The sequence below is a fragment of the Dipteris shenzhenensis genome, chromosome 30, assembly GCF_047967505.1.
Source record: "Dipteris shenzhenensis isolate YYH24624 ecotype China chromosome 30, Dip_SZ_1.0, whole genome shotgun sequence".
NCBI lineage: Eukaryota > Viridiplantae > Streptophyta > Polypodiopsida > Gleicheniales > Dipteridaceae > Dipteris > Dipteris shenzhenensis.
This window is the reverse complement of record NC_141625.1, coordinates 38120632-38128946: the sequence shown is the minus strand read 5'-3', so window position 1 is coordinate 38128946 and position 8315 is coordinate 38120632.

The following is an 8315-nucleotide window of genomic DNA, read 5'->3' as shown; positions in this document are numbered from 1 at the left end:
TAGATCCATGAGAAGGTGCTTCATATGTCATAACCATATTGCTAATTCATTTGGCCAAACTTGCCCATTTAGTTCCACCCGGTATGATAATGGTAGTTATCTCACAATAACTCTGCCCCTTATAAAAATCCAATAGGGTGGGTAAGGGTAATTATCTTGCAATAACTCGTGCCCCTTATACAGACCCAAAATTTGGGCATAAATTCTCAAAATGTTTCACTTCACCCCACTACACATCTTTAAGTTCACAGATATGGCAGTCCTCCTTGATCTTCCCCCTTGTCCCCCTTCTTGGAACATATGGCAGTCCTCCCCATCGAATCTCCCTCCTTGTCACCCTTCATGGCACAAGGAGCCTCACCTTTTGTGCCCTCACATCTGCCTATTTTTCAGATCCAAACATCTCTCTTTCTTATTGGCTTAGTTGAGCACAACCTATTGTGATCACATGTATCTTGAGCCCTACATCTTTAATCCCAAAGCTAGCACCTAATAGTGCTTCCTTCTTACATCTTGCTAAATCGTAAATAGCCCCATACTCCATAAACTATGGCATGAGGTGGTGTGGGAGACCTACTGTTACCCAAGCACAACAAATCATGCAAAGGCTCAAACCTTTGGCTCAGTCTTGCAACAAAACACACTCAATAAACAATATGTAAGCTCTTATGTTACATAAAGCCCTTGAACTACATGACGAGTATGCTATCATTTCATTCCATCAAGAGTTCATCCCAGATTTGCATGTCTCACTTTGCTTGCCTCTGGAGGTTGTATGGTTGCAAACATGAACTTGTACACATAAATGAAGGTTTTTGTGTATAAGAGTATGAATTGGAATGATAAAGAAAGACAATGCTAAAGTCTCTCCACTATGATGTACATGCTCAGCCAGAAAGACAATGCTAAAGTCTCTCCACTATGATGTACATGCTCAGCCTAATAGGCTTGGATGTGTTATGTGTGGGGAGAGGGGGGGGATCCGCCACAATCGATTTTCTTTAGCTTTCATAACAAATTGAAATACTTGTAAGTAATTAGGTACATATCCCTTTACGTAATACATTATATGCATTATACTAAAAGAAAGTAAACATTGTAGGAGAGAGCTGCTTATAATATAGCATTGTTTCAAAGGGTAACAACAAAACTACACACACAACTATCCTAGCCTAGGGGGATTCTGGAAACAACAATGTATGTAGCCCAAGAGGTTTGTGGAAACAATAATGTATGGCACATTCTCTTTGTCTTCATTCTAATTTCATGATGTCCCTTACCTATGTAGTATGGTGTCCCTCCTTTTTGATGAACAAGAAGGCCTTGCATGCTCCATTGTGGGCTCCCTCAATTGAGCCAAGTTCTCTTGGAAAAGATTAGCTTCCTCCCATGGTGGCCCCATGGTGTTGCATGGAGTTTCCTTGAGATTCATGTATTGCACCTAGCAAGATCTTTGAGCATCTTATACTCATTTATCAATTTCCCTCTTCTCTTTTTGTCTATAGCATTCTAGGATTTCACTCTCTTAATTTCTTTCTTTAATCTTAGAGTCAGTGTTGCTGACAATGTGAAGCAGATATGGTTTTGGGATGGTAAAGCATTTGACTATCAAGTGCAATAATTGATAGTTCATGATCCTCCATATTCCCATTTGAAAGTAGGTGTTGATCTCAAGTAGTTGTTGATCTCCACATTCCCATTCCCAAGTCAGTGTTGATCTCCACATTAACATTTTCAAGCAAGTGTGGATCTCTACATTCCCATTCTCAAGCAAGCGTAATCTTAAGCAATTGATAAATAAATCATGGCCCTCCACATTCTCATTCTCAAGCAAGTGTCAATCTTAAGCAATGGATAAATAAGTCATGGCCCTCCACATTCAAGTAGGTGTCAGTCTTCTACATGAATTTTGATAACCTCATGACCATATATGGTTGTTACTTATTTGATGTAGGGAATTAAAATCTATCCTCGTGTACCACGCATATAAAATATATTATGAAGTAAAAGCCTTAAGATTGCTTTAACTATATTAACATTAATACTAATCATAGTAAGACTAAGTCCATGTTAGGCTAAATTGCTTGAACACTTGCACACTATATAGCACAATGTACCTTTCTCAATATGCCCTCTTGAAATGTGCTTTGTAAGATGATGGAGTAGTTATAATGTTTTTTGGATTTTGATCTAGAAACATTTTGAGCTGAAAAATTTACAAGAGAGGAGACTAACCTTTAGAGGTTTAGTTTAGTGCTAACACACTGTTGAGTTGCAAATTAAATTGCAAAAGGTGCACAACTTAACCACTATTTCCCCTCTTAGGTTGTGAGCTAGAGAATAAATGTCATTTTGGACAAAGAAGACAGTTGTGGATAAAAAAGAAGTATTACCCTTAAACAATGAGTTATAAAAAACGATAACAAAATCATGCAAACGACAATTCAACTCCATTTTGGGGAAAAACACCAAAAAGTGTACCTTTATTCATTATTTTGGGACAAAAAATAGACTTCCATGTGAAACATTTTTTTAAAACCACTACTTTGATGAGAAAAGAATGCATAAAATAGTACTTTTGTTTGACTCGAACCCAAAAATGCTAAAATTTTGAATTATAAAAAGAGTTCTATTATTCAAATTGGAAAATAGGACAAATTACAAAGAATAATAATTCTTCCATTGAACGAGGAGAGTCCTTCCACCTTTTGCTTTGAAATATCAATGGTTTTTTAGCACAAATATCCAGAACTTTTTAACTCAAATACATACACAAGAATTTCTATATCCTGCAAATTAAGAATGTCCACACAGCGATGGGTTTCACTTTTTGTTCCTTTTTTTCTTTGTTTAATCATATCTAGATCATACTTTCCCTTTAGTGCATCAATTGAATGAGTTCTATACCAATGTACTTCCACACCACTAACAACATTGCCCTCATAGATAAGCTTTGTGACTTTGTCCAACCAAAATGGATGATTGTTTTCATCATCAGTAGCAAGAGCTACTATCATTGTGCCCTCATTTAGCTCATTCACATTACCCTGCCACATTTCCTTCTCTTGTAGACGATGTTTGGTTGATTTTGTAGGGCCAACATACATTTCCCTTGTTTCTCCATGGACCATTGCTAATAACTCTTCTCCAATTGGCATGTCATTGAGTGTTGCACTACAATCCATGGCACTGATGTTAGAAACTTCAATTTTACACTACAAAAATGGTACATTGAGCTGAATTGCATCATTTTTGAACTCCTCAATGAGTCTCTTATTGTAACAAAAAATGGTGCCACCATTGTAGTGTACTTGCAAGAAAATATGCATGTGCACCCCACACTACCTCCTTAATTTCATTCAAGCACTGAAGAAAATCCATTGAACAATTATCTTTTTGGGACCTTGCTATCTCACCTATGGAAGAGAGTAGCATGTGCTTAGCTCGAACTATTGCACGTGCTAGAATGGATAATAAGAACTTGAGTTCCTCTTGTGGGAGCCAAGTTTTAGAGTTGGAATACTTTTTGCTGTAGATCCTATTTCTCTATTTTAAATTGATGTTGAAAGCTACGATCATTGAGCTGCACAAATGAGGCATCATAGACACCTTCTCTAGCTGCATATGATCTAAAATCATATGTCTCCAATTACTTCAATGGTAGGCATTAGAACATATGCATCTTGTAGCACATTGCAAACATGCAGAAGATCGAAGGCACTTTTCTTTGCAAGTTTGACAGAGAGCCTACTGAACATCTGATCAATCTGATCATGTGTGTATCCCACTAACAAGAACCCAATTTTATTTTTTTTGAAAATCCCTTTATGCACTAGCATGTTCAAATATGCAAGTAGAACTTGATTTTTGTTCTCTCTACTTGTATTCTCTACTTGTATTGTCAAGCTACAAGTAAAATAGGTGCCAAATTGACCAGGCCATCCATCAATGAGCTTTTGAAGTATTGTAACTGTCAAGTTTGAATCATTATGAATGTTAGGAAATTTGATGAACACTCTTGATGACAAGACACTGTTGAACACCAACGCTCCAGCAACATGCAATTGGATGATGTGTTCCTCCTTCACTTTTTGGGAGTGCGTATGAAGTGAGGTATCATGTTTTTTTTTTAATCCATACCATCAATGACGAAGCCCAAGTACTTTTCTTTCTTCTCCAAACATTTTTTCATATGCTTTACCAACTTTTGCCTTTCTATGCCTTGTTGTTCTCAATGTATGAGAAAAATGCAAAAAAGATGCGAACAATGTTTAAATTTCAATTATTTACCCTTTAAAAAAATAAAAACCTCTTAAGAGAAACTAATGTACTCACCCTTGTCTTCTTTGGTCTTTGCGGTGTCTCTTTTTTCTTTCAATTCTACACAAATTTGACAAACGCCCATCTTGCTCTTCTTAGGAATTTTCACATGAGAGAAATATTGCCTCCAGACTCTCAAGAATGAGGGAAGGGAGAGAACCTCTTGCATACTCTCCTTGAATGTATCTACATAAAATATTGTAGACTTCTTTCCTCCTTCTTTCTTTGTGAAACTATCTGGCAAATGAGTGAATGTAGAATTTGGGAGGACTTCCCCTTTGAGCAAGACAAAACTTTGAAGCCATTGTCTCAACAATGAAAGTGGTGGTGTTTCTTGAGAGCCATAAGTTGGATGAAACTCCTCAACTTTTTTGCTTGAAATTATTTTCCCCATTCTTAAGTTTCCAATGGAAAATACTTTCATGAAGCTTGGCCTGCAAACCATTATGACACTTTCGATTATGTATATAGCCAAATGTCCATCATTATGTAGTGCTCAACATCTCATTTTTTATGTTTTCATGGTCATTGTAAAATGTAATCTACACACCAAAGATGTAAAAACATTAGTTGTATCTCTTATTTTTGCACAATGAAAATTTGAAATAACCATAAATCAACTTACGGTTCATAGTCATCATCATTTGTGCTGTCTAGCCAATATTTTCAAATAGTATCTTGTGAACTTTTTGATTTCATATCTCCCGGCATCTTCCAAAACCACAATCACAACTTTCCCTATAGACTTTGCATCTGTACTTTGAAGTAACCGTGTTATTGTTGTAACTTCATATAATGTGAATTTGACTGTGCGAGCGATGAGCTATGTGATAATAGTATTTCAATTTCCTTTAATATCAATGAAGAGTTAATCAAGTTTATTTGTACAAATGAAAAAATCTTGATTCTAACAAAGTTTTCTTGGTTGATCAACTTCTCATGTTTACTAATGAGGTCTTTATCAAGTTGTTATGTAATTGTTGTTAGACCATCTTAGTCAGCTAAATCCACTCTGATACTAAGATAAGCTATATTCTTGTTCCACTCCTAAGTTCCATAACAATTCAAAATCATTCCCTCAAATATAACTCCTTGCTTATTTGGTATTATCTTTTATTTGTATAGCTTCTAGTTTTGAAGTTTCTTGTTTTCGTACTTTGTTTTACATTGGTATGTAATTATGTTTGGTTTTGGCGCTTTCATTTTCAATGCTAGACATCATTTTCACCTCAATAATGAACTAGAGCTAAAGTAAACATATAAATAATTCATGGAAATAAGAAATCATTACATATGAGGCACATACAAAGAATGTAGTATAGACTAATGTAATATGAAGAAAATAAAAAAAAGAGAGATTGTCATATGTACATAATTTCTTTTCAAGGATAGTGATATATTCCATTTAAAATAGACAAAAGGCAATTATGTGTGTGTGCGTGCATATGCACGTGCACATGTTCATGTTCATGTGCATGTGCATGTGCATGTGTGTGCATGTGTGTGTGCATGTGTGCGTACATGCACGTACGTACATACATACATTCATATGTGTATGTGTGTGTGTGTGTGTGTGTGTGTGTGGGGGGGGGGGGGGGGGGGGGGGGGCTATTTGGCCGAAATCTTGCTCCACTGACTCAATATTCTTTGCTCCTTTTTTGGATTAGATATTGGGCTCTTTGGACTTTGTGGACTGAACATAACATGGCGTATCTACATAGATAGTTTACTCAGCCATATTAGTTCTTCAGAGCCTCCTTGAGGCAATCTATTTATGATGCCTATCAAGAGGGTGATTTTCATACCTCTTGCATGGAGATTGTTTTCTTGTGTTTTTGATGTGCATGAGATTCTACTCTTTCAAGAACCTCTTTGTAAAATATTGAAACTATAATATTATGACTGTGGAATTACCCCCCCAAAAAAATGTGTGTGTTTTAGACTCAACAAGACCCCTTTCCATAGTGAAATGAAAACAATGTAGCTCAAAAGAGAGAGCAATTGAAATTAATGAAAAATATTGAATGCTAATGTTTTGTCAAAAGATCAATGAGAGGTAGGCATTTTTTATAAAAAATTGTAGAATGAACAATTGTTCAAAAGGTCGTGCTTTGATAAGTTGTGGCAAGCATCACTTTTATTAAAGAGGGGAGCCTGCATACCTACCACCATCTAACAAGAGAAACATGGTGAGAACTAGTTAAACCTTACTTGGGAAGACAGGTGTCATAAACACTCCTCCCTTGTTATCGGAGTCACAATAAAAATAAACCCTTGACCACAAACTTACAAAGCTACTTAGTAAAAAAAGTATGAGTGCAAGGTTGTAGATTTGGGGTTAAGAGAATTATGGGGATAATGAAGTGGAGGTGTGGTGAAAGAGTAGACACGGGAATTGCAAAAAAATTTGAGAACTTTAAGCTTTGAAGGAAAAAATTAAAGTATTATGAGCAATTAGACGGTAGGGAGAAGGAAGAAGTTAGGAGAGACCATTTAGAGAACATTAGGAAATATGGATAAAGGACGCTAGAAAAAAGGAGGAAAAGAGGTATATAGAAAGGAAGAAAAGGAGAGAGAGAGAGAGAGAGAGAGAGAGAGGTATATAGATGGATAAGAGGGGGGTTAGTGAGCAAACTAGAGTGTTAAGTAATTGAGATAAGATTTAGAAAAAAGAATAGTAAGGCACTTTTACTATAATGGTGGGTTTTAAAAAATTGTTGAGCAAATAGGCAAAATAAAGATTTAGAAGAGGGAGAAAAGAAATCAATACCTAAAAGGGAATAAACAGAGAAAATTAAAGAGGGAAAGAGTTTAAATACATGAATAAACCGAAAAAAGGGGGGGGGAAGGGGGGGGAAGCTCTAAAGTACCTGAGCTTGAAGACTCTGTTAAGTCCATCGAAAGGTACAAAGCTCTAAAGTATATGAGCGTGACAACTTGGGTGGCAGTAGAAAATCGAAGCATACTTTCTCGCATGGCACAAGGCATACTGAGCAGTGAGCGATTGGGTTGCAGTGCAGCAATCGAGGCTTCAAGACGCATGGAAGCCTGTGCTAAAGGGGTCACAGCAGGTGACAGCAGGACTCGGGACACACACAATTTGCACAGGTGGAGGGAAGAAAGGACTACCAAATCAACAGTTTTTAATGCACAGCAACTTAGCGAGGTTTGAGCGAGCAAGGGACTAGAGGCAACTACTAGTAGGGGGGCGTGGCATATGCGGGTGCGTAGTTAGAATGATAGGCATGAGTGAGGTAGGGAAGAGGGCTTATATAGGTGAGGGGAGTCTCAGTTAGGGATGGGGGGTCGGGAAACAAAGTCGGTTTTTTTTTTGGTTTGGTTTAGGGAGTAGTTTAGCAAATAGTTAAGAGGGGATAATTAGGAGTTTAATTAAAAAAGGAAATTAAAAATAGGAGATAAGAGAGATAAATAAGATACTAAGTAGGGATCTAAAAAGGTAGAGATTTACTAAAAAATCAAGGAACCAAAGAGTTAATTAGGAAAATAAAAAAACAAAGGGAAAAAGGAACATTAATAAGGAAAATACGGGGAGGAACGGGGCAAAATTAAAGGGAGAAATTAGGATAAAATTAGGATAATTTAAGGAAGAAATTGGGAAAATTTTAAGAAAGAAAATTAAAAATAGGAAAATAGTGAGAAAAAGGAAGTAATTAGGGACTTTAAAGAGAAATTAGAGGAGAAATTAGGAAATTTAAGCAAAATTAGGGGGAATAAGGGAGAAAACTAGAAAAAAATTAGAGGGGGGGTTAGAAAAAATAAAAATATATAGGAGAATTTAAGGGAAATTCAAGCAAAATTAGGGGGAATAAAGGAGAAAACTAGGGGAAAATAGAGAGGGGTTGGAGGGAAGGAAGGGGAGGGGGGATTAAACATGGAGATAAATAGGGGGAAGGGTTAAAAAGTAAATTGAATGTAAAGTGGGAAAGGGATAGTAAGCGTGTGTGTGTGTGTGTGTGTGTGTTTACATATATCCA